This window comes from Cryptomeria japonica, chromosome 10 (assembly GCF_030272615.1).
Source record: "Cryptomeria japonica chromosome 10, Sugi_1.0, whole genome shotgun sequence".
Classification (NCBI taxonomy): domain Eukaryota; kingdom Viridiplantae; phylum Streptophyta; class Pinopsida; order Cupressales; family Cupressaceae; genus Cryptomeria; species Cryptomeria japonica.
In genome coordinates, this window is record NC_081414.1 from 366,076,934 (window position 1) to 366,099,654 (window position 22,721).

Below are 22,721 nucleotides of genomic sequence, written 5' to 3' on the forward strand. Positions count from 1 at the left end.
AACCCGTGCAGGTTTTGGCTTGGTAAGAGGGTTGGAAAACAACCCTAAGGCTTGCAAGCTCATTTTCCCCCATTTTTGTCCCTTTACACGTTTTTTCATCCTCCAACATGATTTTTCGACTTCATCATCATCAGATTTACAAATGATCAAGTGGGTACCTCTAAAATTATCACCATAATCTCACACATCTTTTCAGTTTTCTGACCATATAAATTTTTTTATTTTTGGACAACATTAGCATAGTAAACTTTAATTTTCTTTATCAATGCCTTGACAGTCCTCATAGACATGTCTACCATTTTTTGTAATAACTTTTAATATACTTGACCGAATTCAAAATAAATTACATATTGTTGTTCTACACTAGATTATATACACTTCAAAAAAAAAATTACAATTTTTATTTATTTTGATGCAAGTTATGCCCAATGCACGAATAGGTACCAAATTTTCAGGATGCGGTCACTTCAAAAAATCATAAAAAAAAAAAACTCAACAAAAAATTACAAAAAATACACTTCTAGATCTCACTCTTACCTATCATCCTACCAAAGGGTTTTGCAAAATACTAAATCTAACTATATATTTGGTGCAACGCACGAAAACAACTGTTATATTTTTCTAAAAAAATCAAGAACAATTTTTCATGCGTGAAAGGTTCAAGTTTAGTAGTTTAGAAACTAGATTTAGAGAACTACAATTCTTATTCTTTTCTCAACTCCTAGTTTGAGTGCATGACCTTCAAATATCTTTTTGAAGTTCAAGTTTACCTATTTTCAGAAGAAGAAAAAAAATGCCCTCTTATACCCCCCTTTTTGTTCACCATCTTGGTGCACTTACCCACAACATACACCATACATATTCAATTTACGCGTGATGTAATTTTAACATAAATTTCATATAAATAGCAATATGTATGCAAGTCAATCGAATAAATGTCAAAGCCTAAATCACATTAGATAATCATACAACTTTTAAAAAGTAACCTTATTTATTCATCTGATAACGTAAAAGCATTATGCACATATACACATTGGTCACACGATACAACCTTAATATAAATTGGCATTTATGCAGTTGACACGTATACATATTGTTTATATAAAATTTATGGTATGATTACATCACGTGTAAATTAAATTTGTATGGTGTATACGAAGTACAAATCTATTATTATACGACTCAACATACACCATACATATTCAATTTACACATGATGTAATTATAACATAAATTTTAAATAAATAAGAATATATATGCAATTCAATTGCATATATGTCAAAGCCTAATTCACATTAGGTCACTATACAACATTAATAAAATGTAGCTTTATTTACACACTATGCAACACAAACATAAAAGCATTTTGCACATATACACCTTGGTCACACAATACAACCTTAACAATGAATTAGCATTTATGTAATTGACGTGTACACATATTGTTGTTTATATACAATTTATGTTATGATTACATCACATGTGTAAACTAAATTTATATGGTGATATGAAATACAAATCTATCACACACAACTCAATGATAAAAATAGCATTCAATCCTAATGCACACAACACACACCATACATATTCAATTTACACATGTAATGTAGACATAACATAAATATTATGTGAATAAGAATATGTATGCAACTCAATTATAAAAATGTCGAAGCCTAATTCACATTAGAACACCATACAACTTTAATAAAAAGTAGCTCTATTTACACACTTGATGCAATACAAACATAAAAGCATTATGCACATAAACATATTGCTCATACAATACAACCTTAATATGAATTTGCATTTATGCGATTGACATGAATACAAATTGTTGCTTATATAAAATTTATGTTATGATTACATTACATGTAAATAATACAAATCTATCACATACAACTCAATGATATAAATACCATCCAATCCTAATGCACACAAGCACACAACATACACCATACATATTCAATTTACATGTGTGATGTAATCATAACATAAATTTTATATAAATAAGAATATGTATGCAAATCATTTGCACAAATATCAAAGCCTAATTCACATTAGGCCACCACACAACTTTAATAAAAAGTAGCTTTATTGCACACTTGATGCAACACAAACACAAGCATTATGTGCATACACACATTGGTCACACAATACAACCTTAATATGAATTGGCATTTATGCAATTGACTTATATACATATTGTTGTTAATATAAAATTTATGTTATAATTACATTACATGTGCAAATTGAATTTGTATAGTGCATATGAAATAGAAATGTATTACATACAACTCAATGATATAAATACCATTCAATCTTAATGCACACAAAATGCACCATACATATTGAATTTGCAATTGACGTAATCATAACATAAATGTTTATAAATAAGAATGTGTACAAGTCAATTGCATAGTTGTCAAAGCCTAATTCTCATTAGTTCACTATATAACTTTAATAAATAAGTAGCTTTATGTACACATCATTGAGTATAGACATAACGAGCATACACATATTAGGCACACAAAATAACATTAATACGAATAATCCTCATATACATGACATACAAATCAATCATGTGTCTAATGCATATGAGCACACAATATATGCTATACAAATTCATTTCACATATGTAATGCAATCATAACATAAACACCATTTAAACAAGGATTCTGTCATGCCAAAGAGTGTTATGCACACAACTAAAGTCACATTAGCACAACATATTACTTAATGAAAATTAGTCCTATTTACCCATCATGGAGTGTAATGCACACAACTCAATGACATGCATAACATTCAACCATAAATGAATTATAGAAACTTATGTTTCATACAAATCAATCAATATATATGAGGTAATGACATATATAATACTAATATTAATGCACCCAAGCACTCTAAGCACACATAAAAGTTTGATTCACACTTGATGCAACACCATACAACCTTGGAACACCCTTAAAGTGCACAAGATCATTCATCACACCATGCAATTCACCACATGTTACACACAAGCACTATTAAACCAAACTAAAAACATTTTGTAAAATTTTAATACAATAAATAAACTCTAAATTTATAATAAAATAGACAATTTAAAAAGATTAACTTACAAAAATTGAAAGAATATAATATTTCTATTTCTATTTCTATTTCTAACCTATAATATATGTCAATAAAGTTTGCATATACAACATAATCATAGTAACGTGTATTTCTCAAAACTAACTTCATAATATTACTTCAAAGGAATAAATTACCATCCATGAGAGCTTTAACAATTATAAAATTTTATAATTATTTAATTGGCTATAAGCTAATTAATTTAATTAATATTTAGAAATTAAAAATATATATATTATTAAAAAACATATATGAAATAATTATTAAATTCAAATTAATGTCAAATTTGTTGGGTATTTAATGGCATAATAATTTTAATTGAAAATTACCAATTTATTTTCATTAATTTTTAGCACGTGTTTCGTTAACATAAAACTTATTATCATTTAAATAAATTACAACAATCATATTTTTGACCAATTTAAAAATAATAATAATAATAATAATAATAAAAGTAGAGAGACAAGAAACTCTCAAAGATGTCCATGGCCATCTTTGAGAGTTTGTGGAGGGATATTTCTACCCCTCCTCAAAAAAATGGTTTATCTTTATTAATTATAATTGTTGACGAACATTTACAATAAATATAAATAATCAAATTAAATTAAATGTTACATATTTTATACTTCCATTCCACTATTAAATAATACTATAAGGTGATCCCTTCTTTGAAGTCTTCATGTTCAATTTCTCGTTGTTGTGCACAAATCCTCCAATGAATTCTCCTGTTCAAGTTCTCACTTGTCCAAACCTTCTTTTAAATTGTCACTGTGATGCAAAACAAATGTAATTTCAGAGATGGAAATCTTCTCAAGTTTAAATTTTACTTCATACAACTCAAGCAGAATTCTACATATTGTACCAATTTTCAAAACTCGAATAAACGTCTACAATTTCTCACTTGTGCAAACTTAGTTTCCTTTAAATGTTGTGTAAGACAAATGTAGGTTTAAGAGATGGAAAACTTCCAAAGACTGAATATTTATTTATATAATCTAAATAAAATCATGCATTCAAAATTTCACTTAACTCTAATAAAACTCTAAAAATTCTTATTATTGTGCATTTCATGTTGTAGAAGATGAACATAATTTTTGTCATAAAACTTTAAAAAAAAGTAAATTTTCACTTCATATAATATAAATAAATCATAAATCATGCACATTGAAAATTTCACTTAACTCCAATTAAATAGAAGAAAATTCTAACATACCTTCTTATATAGATTCTCCAAAAATAAAATTCATTTTAAAATATTATGAAGTTTCTCTTAACTTGAAAAATAAAAATAGTTGATAACAATTATTGAGAGAGAGTAAGATAATTGATATTATTTGACCACCAATTAATGAAGGTATGAAAGCATCTAATATAAAAGTAAGTGAAGATGTATTGGATACTGAAGGCCTTTTTGTGATACCGTATTGGTACTGAATGCCTTTTTGTGATACCGTATTGGTTATGAAGTTTCTCTTAACTTGAAAAATAAAAATAGTTGACAACAATTATTGAGAGAGAGTAAGATAATTGATATTATTTGACCACCAATTAATGAAGGTATGAAAGCATCTAATATAAAAGTAAGTGAAGATGTATTGGATACTGAAGGCCTTTTTGTGATACCGTATTGGTACTGAAGGTCTTCTTTGATGCCTTTGCTAATTTCTATGTGACTATTTTTTCAACAAAAGTCCATTTAGTTATAATTTGCACATTCCACGTAGCAGCATACTTTGCAAATGCCTAATTGATATTATCCAGTCGCAATATGGGTATACTCGTCAAACCTATGCCATTACCACAACTACTTCCCCACAAGCACACTGTCTATGCAAAAAGGTTCCCATCCATGTGTAGAAGCATGGAAGAGGATCTATAGGGGCCTTTGCATGATGGAGAACCATGAAGAAGCATTTAAACAGTGAATTTATGATGAGTTGCACACTTGAGTTTTTCTGAATAATTCAGTGTTGATTTCTTGCATGAGTAACTTGCAAGCCATTTTGACTTTGCAAGTACGCGTGAGTTTTGCATCTGTCCCATCTTATTTTTTTAAAGTTTAAGGTTTATGAGTTTCGCATCTGTTCCATCTAAAATTCTAACTACATCTTACACCTATAGAACATGCTCTCAAACAAACATATTTCCTGGATGAACATCTCAAATGCTCTCTAGACTGTAATAGGCCTCTTATAGGTCAAATTCTAACCTTTGCAATGGCTACGTAACAACATGGTTATCTTTACTTGATTCAAAACTGATTTACACGTTTGAATTACACAATATGATGACCACAAAGAAGACCTTCGATATCCAATATATGAAGCAGCGAAAAAAATATTTGAAGCATTTGTTAGAAAAAACAGCTGTAGTTTAGATTGCGTAAATAGTCAGTTAATAGGTGTTAAATTAGTGATAATTTGTTCAGTCCCTTTTCAATCGATGAACCCTAATTTGTTCACTGTTGTTTCAGTCAACAAAGCATGAATTCGTGGTGTGATTAGAGAAGTCTATTTCTGTATATCTCTGTTGTATGAGCAGCAAATCTTTTAAATAAAAATCAGAACTTTTATTTGTTAATTTGTTTCTCTATTCTCTGTTTGTATTCCTCTGTCACTGGTTTATGCATGGCCATATTTTGAATATGTTTTAGAGCCTAAATTATAATAAAGACAGAATGTGAGGGCCATGCCATTGACTGTAGATTCAGATTTTTCAAAAATGACTAGCCAAATAGTTGAACAAGACAAGACGGTGGAGAAGTTTGATGGAGAAAACCTTCATTTGTGGAAAGTTAAGATGAACATGCTGCTCTTGGTAGCAGAATAATGAGACTAGGTTTAAACTTCTTAATGGAGAATCAACAACCAAGTGGGAGTAAAGCAATGCCAGAGCGTTAGCCAAAATCTGGCTCAAGCTGAAGGATACACAACTACTACATGTAAGTAGTGTGAATTCCAGGGTCAAACTTCAGTTACTTTGCTTTATCATAGTGGGAATTTATTTGTAGGGTTTATCCCTTCCGATATTGGAAAATTGAAGAGAATTATTCATCTAAACTTGAGTAATTGGAAAAGTTGAATTCCCTAGAATTTTTAAAACTTTCCAGGTTCTGTTCACTAGACAGTCATCTCAAGGATACAAGCATAGTAGTATGACAGGTGAGAAGTTGGAGGATGCACAAGAAAACTAGACATTGATCCTTATGATTATGTTTTTGTAGTGTATGTCTTTTCATTGGATTTACGCTGAGAAATATTCATCTAAACTAGAGTAATTGGAAAAGTTGAATTCCCTGGACTTTTTCAAACTTTCCAGATTCTGTTCACTGAATGACTAGACAGTCATCTCAAGGAAACAAGCATAGTATGACAGGTGAGAAGTTGGAGGATGCACAAGAAAAACTAGACATTGATCCTTATGATTATGTTTTTGTAGTGTATGTCTTTTCATTGGATTTAAGTTGAGAAATATTCATAAATAATAGCAACTACACAATAGAATTTACAAATAACAACAGCATAGAGCTGAATAGAGTTTACAAAACTACAACAACAGCCACGGCAAGAGATACACATTAAGTGCTGTTTGCATAACGTATAGAAGAAATTATTTGAAGTCAATTACAATGCCTACAATTGCAGCCACAACTAAGCTGCTAGAACTAAGACAACCCTCAGTCAAACACAATAAGCAATGAGTATGGAGCAGAACAGGGCATATGTAATGTTCCCTTTGGGATATACCTGAAATTTGCCCAAAAATAATAATAAAAATAATACAATTTATTCACAAGAGTATTTGGTCCTGAAATTACGTAATAGTAGTTGAATCTAGAAAAATAATCTAAGTTGCTGGGTTCATGGATCTTAGGCCCCTAACACGGACCGGGTTCGTGCTGGGTCTGTGCCTGGTCTGGCCAGGGTTCACCCCAGGGAACCCAGGGCCACTGGGGTGAACCCAGGCCGGACCCAGGCGAACCCAGGCGCGAACCCGGGTGAACCCAGGCAACCAGCTGGGTTAAGTCACATCAAAGTGACTTTTAACATTAAAAAATTAAATTTTTTTTGCCTTTTTAAAGCAAAAAACTGAACTTCTGTATCATTGAAATTCTGAACTATCAATTGAATTGGCATTTGGCATTGATCAATGATGAAGTAGCATACTATTAAATGTATTTAGATTTGTAATTTTGTATATTTCTTTAAATTTTTGCATATATATATATACGAAGCCAACCCATGAACCCAAAAGGCAAAAAAAAAATTGTCCAAACCCACGAACCGGGTTTGCATTGTTGAACCTGCTCTCGAACCCGAACCAGAAACCTAAAAAAAAATTAATTAACATTAAATCAATGTTAATGTAGTTTCCCACTGTAAACATGTACAATATAGCTTCAACCCTATAAGAAACATGAGGGGGAAACAGCATAGAATGTTGGGTGGCTATCCTCCACAATTAAGCCCAAGAGCATCAAACAAGCAACTAACTCAATCCAACCCCTTTAGTGCATAAGAAACCAACCAAATGGGGGTCCACAAGTAACCAACCCAATGGGGGTCCACAAGTAACCAACTCAATGGGCATCCACTTAATGAGTACGTTCCATACTCCTGCATCCCTGTTGTGTTTCCTTGCCCGTTTCTAATAAGATTGCTCTAGTAAATGTGATGAATGATTATTAGTTCTAACTCCTTAGTGGATTGTCAAGTTAATCAAATAAATAAATCAATGATTCATATATGAGATTAAATAACAGGCACAATCATATTGCATACCAAGTACTCTGCTAAATATAAATGGCTGCTTTAAAACTGAATGCAATTTATATCTAAAAATCAGTGATCTGATCTTTAATTCATTATTCCCTTTTTGCATATCAAAACTGCCTTTCTTTTACCCAAATCAGATCTCAATTTCTTTCTTCATTCATGCCTTTTCCACAATGAAATGTTTCTTCCTTTATATCTTTATTTTCAACTGAAAGGTCACTTCTCTTCATAGATAACATCTCATTTTCAAGGGACGAGTCCCCTCCTAATTCCACACTACCTTGTGGATATCTAGATTGGCCCTTAATTACTATACTCCTTGGTCAGCTCTTTAGTATGTTTTTTCTTTGGTCAGCTCTTGTAATTAGTTGTTATTTTAATCTTAATACTGGTTGGCCCTCCTTGAATAACATTATATTTTTGGGTCGGCCCCTCCATTTATTAAAGCCTAGGTTTAATCATTTAAGGCTGCAATTTGCTTATTAATTTCTGCTAACCCTAGTTTGGTGGAGCATAGTCCACATTTTCCAAGATTGCTTGACCTCAACCAATGATCATGGAGATATTGTTCAATATGATTCCCAAAATGGCTTTGAACATTACACCTTTTTACTTTTTGAAGATCTATCTCACAATTCAACTTCCGCTGCAATACTCTGATATTATCTTCAGTTGGAAGTTTGATCAAAGGTTAAGTTAGATAAGTTGCATACTGTGTGCTGAATTTTAGCATGTTATCAAAGCACTATTACTAAAATCCTCCAGGTCAGTGAATCAGTACCCTCACTTCAGTGATTGAAGTATCATAGCCCTGTGAAAGGTAGTATGGTGTGATGGCCTAGTTGCTTCAATGATTATAGTGTTGATCTACATCTATGATAGAATGCTGGTCTGATTTAATTTCAACTGATTTGTTCAGTTTCAGAATGTTCTAACAATAGCAAACACAACTAGTCTTCATCTCAGATAATGTAACTGCCTAAAGGGTGCTTCAAATTCTAGCACTTGGAAGTAAAGGGTGCGTCAAATTCTAGCACTTGGAAGTGCAGGTTGCAAAATCTATTGGAAGAAGTTGATCTTTGTGTCTATATGGAAACCATGTTGACACCTCCAACTGATCATGTTCAATTAGTTGAGCATAACAAGAAGATGGCCAAAACAAAGTGTATCATCTTTGATTCTGTTAAGAATCATTTGGTCCCTCACATCGTTGAAAAAATAACCAGCAAATGAGATGTATAATACATTGACCCCTCTTCATCACAGTGTAAACCTCTCGTATCAAATGTTAAAGAACAAACTCAGTACCACACATATGAGTGACAGAGACATAGCAGCTAACTTCCTAATGAACTTGTAGCAATTGGGGTTAAGGTAGAAAATTAAGAGTTTGTACCCATAGCTTTAAATGGATTCCCTTCATCCCAGGAACCGTATCTTCAAGATGTTTGTACTTGGGAAAGGCTTCCCACTTTGAGAAGGTTTGGAATATATTTTAATTCAAAAATTAAAATTTAAACTTAAAGCTACTTCAATCAAAACAGAAGACAGTTAAAACCAAGACCTCATTGGGAAGAAAAAAAAATGCAACAAAGGACCTAAAAAAAATAAGAAAGAAAAGCACTAAGATACAAATTCTTCTCAGCAAAGTAATAATGATTTGAGACGTATCAAGTATTTCAAGTGGCAAAACATTAGTGACTATGCTTCACAGTGTGCAGAGAAAAAAAAGCAAGGAGTGTAGAAGCTTCAATGGTGAATGAACTTGAGACTACCAATGTTGCATTAAACTCTCTAAAAATCCAAAATGTTTCATAATCACTCCAAGCATATCAATATTCGTTATCACTTTTTCAAAAACCAAGTTCAAAGAGAGTGGTTTTCTTAATATATTCCTTGAAATGAGAAAATTGCAGACATTTTGAGAAAGCCCCGACCAAAAAGAAAGTTTGATGTACTGAAAATGAAGATGGAGTTAACAGAGAACACCGTCCTCACAAAGAGAAAGTGTTTGATTTTTTGGAATTGCTCAGATGGAGGTATGGCACAACAATTAGGATAAATCAAACTTTAATTAAGTGATTGATGCTGCCTACTGAGCAGTGCAAAATATAACAATTATCATTATTTTTAGGAGCCAAAAATTGTCTTAATTTGAGAGCAGATTTTAAGTTCTTTCCAGGCACTGCATTGTTTTATTTTCTACTTCATCTGTCTGGACAGTGGACACACGACAGACATATTTTTAGAAGTATGGCAATTTTCACTGGCTTTTCAAAACATTATCTTTTAATAAGTTATATATCCAGTATTCATTTAAAAAAAACAGGGTAACTGCATGCTCGTAAGGTTTGCGCCCCATCTAAACCTAAAGCATCAAAGGCATAGCAAGTCTCAATACCAATAACCATAGTATTGTAGGAACTAGAAGCAAAATGCAACCGATGAGAGTTGCTAAAGAAAGCCATACAACATTCTAAGGAATCTAGAAAATTTGCTGCATCTATGCTACCTAATTGTAAACTCCAATCATCCAACAAGATTGAAAAGCCCAAAGTTTGCAAGTTGGCTACAAAATCTAACCATACTGAAGTACCACTTTCTCAGTATAGTGGACATATCTCTCCAAAGGAAGCATCCAGCGAGTGGGGTGAAGTTATTACCTCTCTTGCCAATCTTACAAATCTTGAGATGTATGATTATGGGTTAGCAGGGCCACTTCCTCCCTCCATAGCCAATCTCTTTAGACTTGTTAACTTTGGAGTTCCCACTGAAATATCTCTTCTCTTTATGGACTATAATATAATCATAATTAACTCTTTTAAAGAAGCTCACAAGAAGCATAGAAGATGGACCATATCACCATCGTCATGTGCAGTTAGAAAGGTCAATATGGTAGAAAAGAAGAAACCCTTGGCATGGCTAGAAAAAGAAAAATGGCGTAAGGGAGAGACAAGTCGAAAAATTAAAGCACTGTCATGGATGGATAAGTGAAGCACAAAACAACTAGGCTCATTTGGATCAGATACAATTCAAATAATAAAAACAAATTTAATGGTAATTTAATTATGTAAACCCTTGAGTTCTTTAAAGGCCTACCTATAATATAATAAGATTTTACTTCATAGTAGGGCATTCAATGGAATAGAGTGACCCTATTTTGACAGGCTTATTTAATAGAGTGGTATAAATATAAAATCAAACTAGTAAACGCTGGCTTATTTAACAGAGGAAAGAATTATTTAAACTTATAAAGTACATAAGAATAACGTGTCATACACAATAGTCAAAATTCTCAAAATGAAGAAGTCTCGACTTGTGAAACATACCTGATTAATCACGAACAGCTCACTCTCAAACCCTTTATAGGAACAATGCCTCTACAAATGAATAAGCTCATTGCATATTTGGATCTTCAGCTGGGACTGTAAATCAAAACAATAAACATTTTATTCAAACAAAAGATAGACAGGGGATGGGAAAAAGGAAAAACTACAATATTATGGCTGAAAACAGTTTACTTAAAACCCTTTTTACTACATGAAAGGAAAATGTTTAGCAAATTGAGAGAGAGGAGAGAACTAACAAACTTCTAACACACCTTAGTTTCTAAATCTTTCAAAGAGATAAAATCATTTGATGGTGCAATCCATCAGCTATAAGCACCTTCTGATAAAGATACCTGATTAATCACAACCAGCTCACTGTGAAGCCCTTTATAGGAACAATGCCTCTACGAAAGAAAAAGTTCATTGCAGATTTGGATCTTCATCTAGGACTGTAATTCAAAACAACAAACATTTTATTCAAACAAAAGAGAGACAGGGGATGGAAAAAAGAAAAGCCTACAATGTTTAGCAAATTGAGTGAGAGGAGAGAACTAACAAACTTCTTACCCACCTTAGTTTCTAAATCTTTCAAAGAAAGATATCGTTTGATGGTGCAATCCATCAGCTGTAAGCACCTTCTGATAAATTTTTGGAATGATGCAACACTCCAATAAAAAGATTACACACAAATTCCAGTCCCACTGCCAGTTCCCTCTCTTGCCCTGGTTTTATTTGCCCCTTCTTTCTCCTTCACTTTGAGGCCATAAAGATTATTGTATGAATCTTCCAATGGCCGTATAGATTACGACTGTATCAATCCCCCAATTGCCTCTAATTTTAGCTCTTTGTATATAAGATTATTGTATGAATCCTTCATGTAAGGTTATTGTATGAATCTCCCAACGGCTAGCCTAGCTGGCATAAAGCTCCAAGCTCTGGTAATAAAGCAACAACGTTCAAGCCCAACGTTCCCGCTCCAAGCTCTGGTGGTAATAAAGCAACAACGTTCAAGCGTATTCTACTGTTTGTGTTTGAAGTTTTGGTTGTATAAGGGAAACCTCCTATGTCAATTGATGGTTTGTAAAGAATTTTACAATTATTTATTCATTTATTTGATTGATAAGAAGAAAAAATACAACATAATTGGAAGTTAAATTTTTATATAAGATTTTTGAAGAAATAACAAAAGGAAGTTTTGCTAAAATTGAAATGGTATGCTTTGAAGTGATAAGGTAAAGGTGCTTTATAAAACAAAATAAGGTGTTGCAAAGATCTTTTTATGTTTGTATGACATTGTAAAAGGTACATTGTTGGTAGAAATTCACACCTTCAATTTTGATATGGTGTTCTTATGTCACTAAATATTTGTATTCTTTGAGCCGCTCACATTATGTTGACAACGATATTAGAAACTCGCATGCTTGTACTATCAAAGAATCTCATGAGATATAAAATGGATAAAGTTCAATTTATTGGAGATTTAAGGCATTGAAGCTTGAAGGAATATTATCATCTTGAGCTAGCTTCTCACTTAGACATGATATCTTGCATGAGAAGCACTAGTGTTTTGTGTGGCCCTTCATAGAGAAAGGGGGAGCTTGCAAGTTTTATGTTTTGTGTGCTCCTTCATTAAGCAAACATGATCTTGGTAATTTTATGATTTGTGGATAGTTGAAGTGATCTGTATGTATGGATAGTTGAAGTGATTTGTATGTATCGATAGTTGATATGTCTCTATTCATAGACTTGCATGTGTGTTTATGGATAATTGAGTGTGTGTCATTCCACCAAGAACTATAGATTGTGGAAAAGGTTTTAATTCATAATTGGTTTGTGTTTCAATTGGTTGGTACTTATTTTTGCGGAAAATCAAGTGCCTCAATTCACAAAGGTGGTATACTTATGAATAGTCTAGTACGTCTCAATTTACAAGTATTATTTAATATTAGCATATTTTCCTACACACAAGCAATCTATGGTGTTCTAAGGAGGTTTGATCGCCAACTAAGATATTTGCCTAACCACAAACATTTTTGAGTGTTTCAAATACATTTGATAGTCAATTAGAACATGTTCCTAGAGATGAGTAATTTAAAGTGTTCTAGATGAACTAGAAAATATGGTGAAGATTCTTCTGCAAATTTCTAGATGGGATAGTATTTGTTAGCAAATCCAGTAATACTTTGTTAGACTTGATTGTAATTAGGTTTATGCCAATGTTTGATAGTGACTGTGTGTCAGTTGTTTTCATTTGGATTTTGATTTAGAATATCTGAGAGAATGCCATTTGTATCTATGGATATACTTACCTATTTATATTGAAAATATATAGAGGTTGTAGCAAAATTGCAAGAAAGACATACTACTCTTATTTCTTGGCAAATTGTGCATTCCCTTGTTTGTTTGAGTACATCTTTCTTAAGGCTCTTCTAATTTTGTTTCTCGTATTTGTCTGCAAGTCTTGTAAATCGTAAGTGTCTTGTCATAAGTGCACCATGATATGCTTTCAAAATATTCTTCATTTAAGATTTAGGCCCCAAGAAGACTTTATCCATACATGGAATGAGGCTATTAGCCACTAAATATGTGTCATCCTTCACAATTTAATCTAATATATTAATAGCAAACATATTCTATAATGTTACTTTTCTCTGAGTATAAAATTGAATAGATTTAATATATCAAAGTTTGTTCTATCTAGCGAGTGATTTATTAGAATTATTTAGTTTTAAATATTAGAAAGTATATCTATAATTTAGCTATAAATGAACAAAATGATTATTTATCAATATAAACTTGTTGAAAACTTAAGCACATTAAGATCAATGATATTGCTATCAGGGTTCATCTGTGTAGATTTTGAGTCAAACTCATTGACCCATGTTTCACGAGTAGTGGTTCGCAAGAACCCGTCTCTCATGAGAATGAATGGTCCACTTAGCACTCATTTCATCTAGGTGATGTGCACAAGGGTGAACCACTGGGACTTCTCAGGAGGTCACCCATCCCAGTACTGCTCCAGCTCAAGCACGCTTAACCACAGAGTTCCCTCCAAGGTTAAACCCAGCTAGCTTGTGACCTCCATTTGCAAAACCTTCAGCAAGTGTTGTGCCTTATTGATCAAGAGGGAAACAGACTGGAAGGAGGGTAATCTTAAACCAACCAACCTCTAAGGCTCATAGACTCAACCGGTAATCCCTAATTCCAAAGATTCTTACACAACACCTAATAAAGCAATGGTTCAATGACACCAAACAACACCTTGGAAAACCCCAAGGCTCCACTATGACCACTTACAAACAACTAACACTTCTCAGGTTCTTGTGTGACTACCCACACCCTTGAATACATGAGTGGGCTACTACTAGGCTTTAGGGTTTGAATGGACCACTTGACCAATTTAACACAATGATCCTTGTAGGGGTGTTCTCACACCATCTTAACACAAATGAAATAGGATTTCATGGTTTAGAGCCACTGAAACATCAATTTTGACTCATTTGCTTGCAACCGGAACCGGTTTGCATAATTTGACCAACTTAGACTCTAGACCTTCATAGTCCCCCAAAATGATTACATTTGACTCTAACACATCAAAAATGACTCAAATAGACTTGTGGTCACTTGATCCCTCAATTTAGACCATTGTGACCCTTATTGACTCAATTTGTTCTACCATACCCTAGATGACAATTTGACCCAAACATGGACAACTTGTCATACTCCTAGGACATTGAATTACAAAAAAGGACCCATAGGGTGTTATTACATTCCTTCTAGATAATAGAAAATCATCTTATTCTTGGTTGATGTCTTCATAGGTAGGTTCTCATGCACCACTTATTAACCAATCATTATAGAGCCCCTTTAGCTCATCAATTGATAAGTATGAGGTATTTTCCACAGCAAGTCAAACTATGATATTGCTATCAGGGTTCAACTGTGTATTTTTTGAGTCAAACTCATTGACCCATGTTTCATGAGTAGTGATTCACAAGAACCCATCTCTCATGAGAATGAATGGTCCACTTAGCACTCTGTGCATCTCTGTTATGCTCACAGGGGTGAATCACTGGGACTTCTCGGGAGGTCACCCATCCCAGTACTACTCCAGCTCAAGTGCGCTTAACCACAGAGTTCCCTCCAAGGTTAAACCCACTTAGCTTGCAACCCCATTTGCAAAACCTTCAGCAAGTGTTGTGCCTTATGAACCACTCATTATAGAGCCCCTTTAGCTCATCAATTGATAAGTAGCAGGTATTTTTCACAACAAGTCAAACTATGATATTGCTATCAGGGTTCAACTGTGTAGTTTTTGAGTCAAACTCATTGACCCATGTAAAGTGTTGTTTATCCTTTTTCATTGCATTCATAGTGTTGGATGTCAATTTATTAAATCAAATCCAACTCATTTATTTATAATAATAAAATCTTTGAATAATAATAAGTTCAACACTTATTTGAATCACCACTTGGAAAGGCCACTCTCACCCTAGGAAGATTTCAGTGGTCTTGGCCTTCAACTATGGTGTGCTTTAGAGAACCAATGAAAAAACACACAATGCACTTCCACACACCATGTTTACATATCACAACCTTGGCCATGACAATCTCAAGTGTACTCTATATCTTGAGTTGGGCACACTCTATGTGCACCCTTCTGCAATGCCCATTGCACACTAAATGAACTTCTTCTTCTTTGAGTGATCTCCATGCCCTTTCCAAATCCCACATAACTATTTTATATAATTTTCAATAGATGGTTTCTAAACCATCACACCCTTTCACAAAGGCTTCCTTTAATTATTAGTTGATAATACAAACATTCCTCCCTTTTAAAAGAGTTTTCATAAATATTATTCATTAGTCTCAATGTTTTAACTAAATGATCACATTATCCTTTTTTTTTCTATATTTCTTTAATTCTCTCGTTTCTTTTCACTCTCAAAAAAAAGTTTCACAACTTTTTCTTAACATGTTTGCTCGTATGGAAACCTTCCAATTAGTGGAACATGTGAAAATGGAATATGCAATAGGTATTTAAGATAGAGTATTAACAACTATGTATATTTTCCTTTCATGTCCTCTGTATCAAAAATCATAAGCATGAAACTTATTTTCACATCCCATGTAGTCAAAGACCAACAAAGTAAACAAAATAACATATTAAAATAATTGTATTGAAAAGAAAAGGAGAAGGATGGTTGGGGAGAACCAATAAATGAGAGGAATGGCATGGGGGAAGAAAGGGATGATCATGATTTTAATAATTCATGGTGTCCCACTCATCACCATTCACAAATTTTTAGATGGAAGGAAAAAAGTGGCACATAGGGCAAGATATGCACAAAATAAATTCCTTAAAAAGGCTTTAGAAAATTTCAAGAAAAGTAATTGGCAAGTGCAAAAACCAAATTCCACAACCTTTTACATTGTTATTCTTGACTATCCTTTCTTTCTCTAGAACTCTGAAACCCCACGGTTCTGAAGCTCTCTTCCTTTGCTTCCCTTCTTCTTTCCTGGAACTCTGAAACCTCAAGGTTCCGAAGTTCCTTCCTTAACCCCTTTTTTAGTTCCTCGGAACTCTGGAACCTCGAGGTTCTAAATTTCCCTGCTACTCTCCTTTCTCCTTCCCGAAACCCCAAGGTTCTGAAGTTCTTTCCGTTTCGATGTTCTTTCCTTGTCTTCCCCACTTCGGGAACCCGGGTTTTCGAAGTCCTCAGACTTCTTTCCGGCTAGCAACACTTTTGGATGGCGTGATCAACACTCAAAGCTTTAAATGCTCCGATGACTTTTGTGACTTGTGCACCTTCTTTTGTGGAGCCACAGGTGTGCATTTAATGTTTTTGGTAGGATTTCCATCCAGAGAGGTACAGGGCCATGCTTGTTGTGGTTACTTATGTCATGTCTGCATGCTCTGACTTTGGAAGGTCATTCAATCCACCCTTCTCAGGGTTGCCTTTTGAGGGTATGTCTAGGTTGCTTGCATGTACAGAAGTCAAGTGCATGCACTTCCCTGTACTCCCAGACTGACATTTCCCTACACACACAGGGGTCATGATCACTCTTGTAACCAATTTTCTATATAAAGGTTGTTAAGCCTAATTGCAAAGGGTTCTCTCCCTGTTGGCTTGAGCTATTCTATGCTCTTTCACTTCTCTTGTATTTATCTTGCATTTATGCAACTGTAAGTTTGGCCATTGGCCTTATAATGAATTTAGATCACCATTCTTGTTTTCCTTCAACTTATGTATGATGTGTATGTTTCATTACCTTCATCATAGGTGTATGTTTTGTGGCTCTTCTCTCATATATGTTGTGTTAATTTATTTCTAAGTGTGACTTGTGGGAAACATTCTCCCCTCTTGACATTCAATGAATTCTAACCTCCATACATTTATTGGGGTCACTCATACAACTGAAGTTTGTGCATCTCCTGGGTATTTCAATTGATTCTTTGTGTCATTTCAGGTAGGGAAAGAAACAATCTCTTCTTGGTGCATCACCTCTTTTTATTTTAAGTATTTCTCTTTTCTCTTTTCCTCTGCAAGTTGTTAGGATAGGCTTAGGAGTAAATTTTGAAGTGTTGAGTTGGCTCAACACCTGCACCTAGATTGAGAAGGAAGTCAGCCTTCTCCAGAGATTCAACCCCCTTGCGCAAGGTCCCACACTTCGAGATTGTTTCCATGTTTCACAAGGTTGTTGAGTTGATATCTCAACAAGGGTGCAAGCTTTTGTGATAACAGTTTTTGGCACGCCCAGTGGGACACAATTTTGACATACATTGTAAGGATTCAGTGATGTTCTTAGTGTCTCAGCCTTTAGAGGCAGTTACTTCTCAAGCACTTGGTGACTCTACTCAACAAGCTCAGTTTTTGTTCGTGACTAGTTCCTAACTCTGGGACCCTGGAACCCCCAGGTTCCCAAGTCATCGCAAGTTCGCAACTCCAAAAGTCCGAAACCCCCAGGTTTTGAAGTTCTCTACTCCAGAGGCCCGAAACCCCTAGGTTCTGAAGTGCTTAGTTCTAGAACCCTGAGGTTCTGAAGTCTCTGCTCAATAGGTCCACTACTTGCTCATGACTTGTTGTAGCTTCAGATTTCATGCCTAGAATTCATACAAGGGCGTCTTCCAGAGGTAGTTTCCAGTTCGAAGAACTCTCATCTTCAGGCTCTAGAAGGCAAAGAGGTAGATCTTCATTATCACCAATTAGGGAAGTCAGGGTTGTAAACACTCCATCTCCCAGGTCTCATTCTACCCCTCCATTTAGAAGACCATTACTGTCAAGGGCTCCCACCACTCATATCAATAGACTATTGTTTCACATGGCAAGAAATCATGTTTTTGTTACCTTCAATGGGGGGAGTCCCCTTATTTTGACTCAATGGAATGATATACTAGTGGCTGCGTTGAAGAGTATACCATACTTCATTGGTGAATATCTACTACCCCCATTGAGCACATTCAGGACATTGCAAACATCTGCTTCGTCCATAATATCACTCAAGATGATGTTGGTGTTAGACTCTTAGCCACATTATTAAAAGGCAAAGCTTTACAGTGGTATAGAGGGTTGTCATCTAGCTCCATTCACAATTGGGATGAATTGGGGGAGAGGTTGTGCAACCATTTCGAAGACAAAAGTGATCACCTTTAGGGAGCAGTTCACTACGATCAAGAGGGCACCGCATGAGCTCATGGGAGATTTCAAATTCATATTCCATAAGACATGAAATAGAATTCCTTCTCTAGTGAAGCCATTTCCAAATCATGTTGTCTTGTATTATCTTAGAGCTCTCAACAGCGATATAACTGTCATGGTACAATCAATGGGTGGAGCCTCTTTACCGGGTGCATATGACATAGCTGGCATAAAGCTCCAACGTTCCCGCTCCAAGCTCTAGTAATAAAGCAACAATGTTCAAGCCCAACGTTCACGCTCCAAGCTCTCTGATAAAGCGACAATGTTCAAGCCTAGTCTAGTGTCTGTGTTTGAAGGTTTGGTTGTATAAGGGAACCCTCCTATGTCAATTGATGGTTTGTAAAGATTCTTACAATTATTTATTCATTTATTTGATTGATAAGAAGAAAAAATACAATATAATTGGAAGTTCAATTTTTATATAAGATTTTTGAAGAAATAACAAAAGGAAGTTTTGCTAAAACTGAAATTGTATGCTTTGAAGTGATAAGGTAAAGGTGATTTATAAAACAAAATAAGGTGTTGCAAAGATCTTTTCATGTTTGTATGACATTGTACTATGCAAGGCATCTTTACGAGCAATATTTTGAGGTGGGCCACCCACCCTTGGTCAACATTTCTACAAATATTTTGACCGTGCAAGAGATCTAGATGGGTATTAAGAAGTTGGGTATTGGTGAATGAAGAGGGGGAAAATGTGCAAGTAGGATTAGATGGTTAGTATGCAAATAAAGCATTCAAACACATAAAAACATCAAACAAACCACATAAAAATACAAAACAACTATTTATACCTTGCAAATCTATACCTTCTCCTTCGGATTGAGCCTTTGATAAAGCCAAAGATGTGCCCCTCCTTGACTTGATTGGATTGTCTCTCTTGTTGAATGTGGATGGCTCTCCAAGATTGTGCACAAGATGATGAAATGGAATGGATGAGGAATTTTGACTAAGTGATGGATAAATGGAAATTTGTGTAGAGTTTGGATGCTATGGAGGATTTCTTAGACTCAATTGGATAGCATAAACTTAGCTAACTTGGAGATGTGAAATAAGGGAATGGAGTCCTCAATTTAGAGGAGAAGAGGAGAATAAATGGAGGGCTAGGATTGATCTAAGATGAAGGGTCAAGATTTCATGTGAGCCCACACATGGCCCAAGAGGAGATGACAAGACAAGTGTGGAGACCAAGAGATATGCCATAAAGGCCTTTCTTGTCTCTACACTCCTCAAGGATCATTGGGAAGACTTCCCAATGTACCTAGGGAAGAGAAATGAATAAAACATTCCTTGAGAGATGGGGATGAGGAATTAAAAATTCCTCAAAAAGGATAGTCATAGGGATTGGAGGAATAAAGAGGAATTAAAAATTCCTTGGAGGAAGAGATGTCTAGAGGAATGAAAATCTCACATTCACCTAGGAAAAGGGCATTTAAGGAAGGTGGTTGGATGGAAGAGACAAGGAGTTGACTTTGTGGATAATCATGAGGATTAGCCACTAGCAACTCATTAGGGGAGGGATTAGAAGAATGATTAGGTGGGATTAGGACAAATGGGATTTGTAGGAGGATTTGACTAGGAGAGAGAATGAGTGGATGAAATTAAAAATTAGAAGAATAATGATAAGTGAGATTAGGGGGGCTTCTAGAAGAATTCATTAGGTTAATGATGGGTTTAGCAAAAAGGTGATTTGTAGGAATCACTTGGATTAATTAATTAAAAGGAGGAATTTGGAGAGAATTGATTTTAGAGATTTTAGAAGAATAAAGGTAGATTGATTTATTAAATAAATCAATCAATAGACTATAGTGACAATATTAATTATATTTAATTAATATTAAGAAGGAATAGGAATGGCACAATTAATAAATTAATTATGCGAGAAAATTAAATAAATTAATTAAAATAATTAATTTAAGAGTCTACATTTTGGCCCTCTTTTATGCAGCGACAAATTTGGCAATGGGTAAAAGATTGAAGAAAAAAGATGCCCCAGCGTAAAATGCGGGTGGTGTATGCCCCCTCGACATTTTTTTCGGAATTTTTTAGAAAATTGATGGAAAATTCTTGAAAAGAAGAAGAAAGAAGAAGGGATGACAAATGAACGAGAAATAAAGATAGAGGGGATTGAGAAAATAGAAGAGGAGATAGAAGGAGGGAGAACATGAAGGGAATGGGCCCACAAGGGGGTCCATATAAGCCACAAAGAGCCCAATGAAGGGACATTGTTACACACAAGCATTGGAGAAACCTAGAGCTTAGAAGAAGAGATGGATTGCATTCCCACACGCGAGAACCATGCCGAGAGGATCCGACGGTACGAGAGACCCGAGGGATATGGACCACCAATATGTACAACTATCCTCCTCTGTGATTTTATAGATTTAGGTTAGAATTAGGGCTTAGATTAGGGTAAAAGGTCTAGTGAGGAGGACGCGTTGATCATCATTTCAACGTATGCACCTCTAGGGTAGCACAAGTGTTAGCGAGTAGCGCTCGCGACTGAAAGGGGAAAGCAGGGGGGTCTAGCAGAGCACTCACATTTGGTGCAAGAGCTCACAGTGGGATAGTAGGGTTAGGTTTAGGGTTGGGAAAGGGTAGCGTGGTGCAGGCAGTCGCACTAGGGAAAGTTAGGGTTAGGTTAGGGAGGGAAAAGGGGCATTGCAGAGCGGGCGCTCGCTCTAGGGTAGATTAGGATTAGGTTGAGGAGGGATAAAAATGTAGCGCAATGTGTGAGCTCATGCTAGTTCAGTCTAGGGTCCCATGTGGAGGTCTGTTAGCACATGTGCTTGTAGAGTGACACAAGTGCCACGGGTTTGGCATGAGTGCTAAGTAAATCAGTGCGTGCGCTAGGGAAGAAAGGGATGGGGAAAAAGGTTTAGAATTTTGGCTTGGGGGGAAGGCATAGGTGCATCAGGGGATGGGATAAGGCTTAAGGATATGAGATGATGAATTGGATTGTTGGATGCAGACAAATTTGGGACCATTGGTGTCAAGGGAGAACTGACTGACGACTATGAGACTATATCGATAGTTGCGGTCATATGAGTTAGAGATCCTAGCTGTTGTGGGGTTGCATTTCATCGGTACGTGGCTGAGGATTCAAGCCCACACTGCGATGATGACAAATTTAGTGGAGAGATGGGATAGTAGGTATAACACCTTTCATCTACCTACTGGTGAGGCGAAAGTGACTCTACCAGATGTATGGAGGATCTTGAAGATCCCCATTCGCGATGTCATCCTGGAGTACCGATTAGATGCGACAGATTTTTACCTCCGAGAGGTTTGTGAGTATGAGGCCTTGCCGATGCTGGATAAGAGAAGGATGCATTTGGGTAGGGCGATGGGTATCCAGCATATTCCTCATCTAGTACTTGTGATTTGCGGATTTTTGAGTGGATGGATTATACCTGATCTTGGAGGACATGGGTTTCTAGTTGGATGGAGCAGGTGCATTTATTATATGATTCATGATTGTGTGGAGTATGCTTGGGGAGCCATGATGTTGGCTCAGTTGTACCATGATATGCATTTTGTGGTGTATAGGGAGTATGTCAACTTATCTGCAGGAGTTACACTTCTTCATATCTGGGCTTGGGAGCATATTGCAGTTACATGGCCACTAGGTGTATAGGATACGCAGGATCAACAACCATATATAGATAGGTATAGGGGCATGTTACATTATACATGGATAGAATTGTTATGGTTTTGGCGCTGCATTTTTTACGAGCTTTTGCAGTTCACATGGCGACCATGTTTGGACAGTGAGATATGGAGGGCAG

General features: G+C 35.2%; 1 long non-coding RNA gene across 1 annotated transcript; it reads right to left on the minus strand.

Annotated features, from left to right (window-relative positions):
• Positions 1-3,658: 3,658 nt before the first annotated feature.
• On the minus strand, positions 3,659-12,262 carry LOC131079985 (uncharacterized). Its single transcript, XR_009114108.2, has 4 exons — positions 11,805-12,262; positions 11,506-11,682; positions 11,234-11,329; positions 3,659-3,897 (listed from the first exon to the last, which is right to left on the minus strand). It is a non-coding gene; the product is annotated as an uncharacterized LOC131079985 (long non-coding RNA).
• Between the last annotated feature and the right edge of the window lie 10,459 nt (positions 12,263-22,721).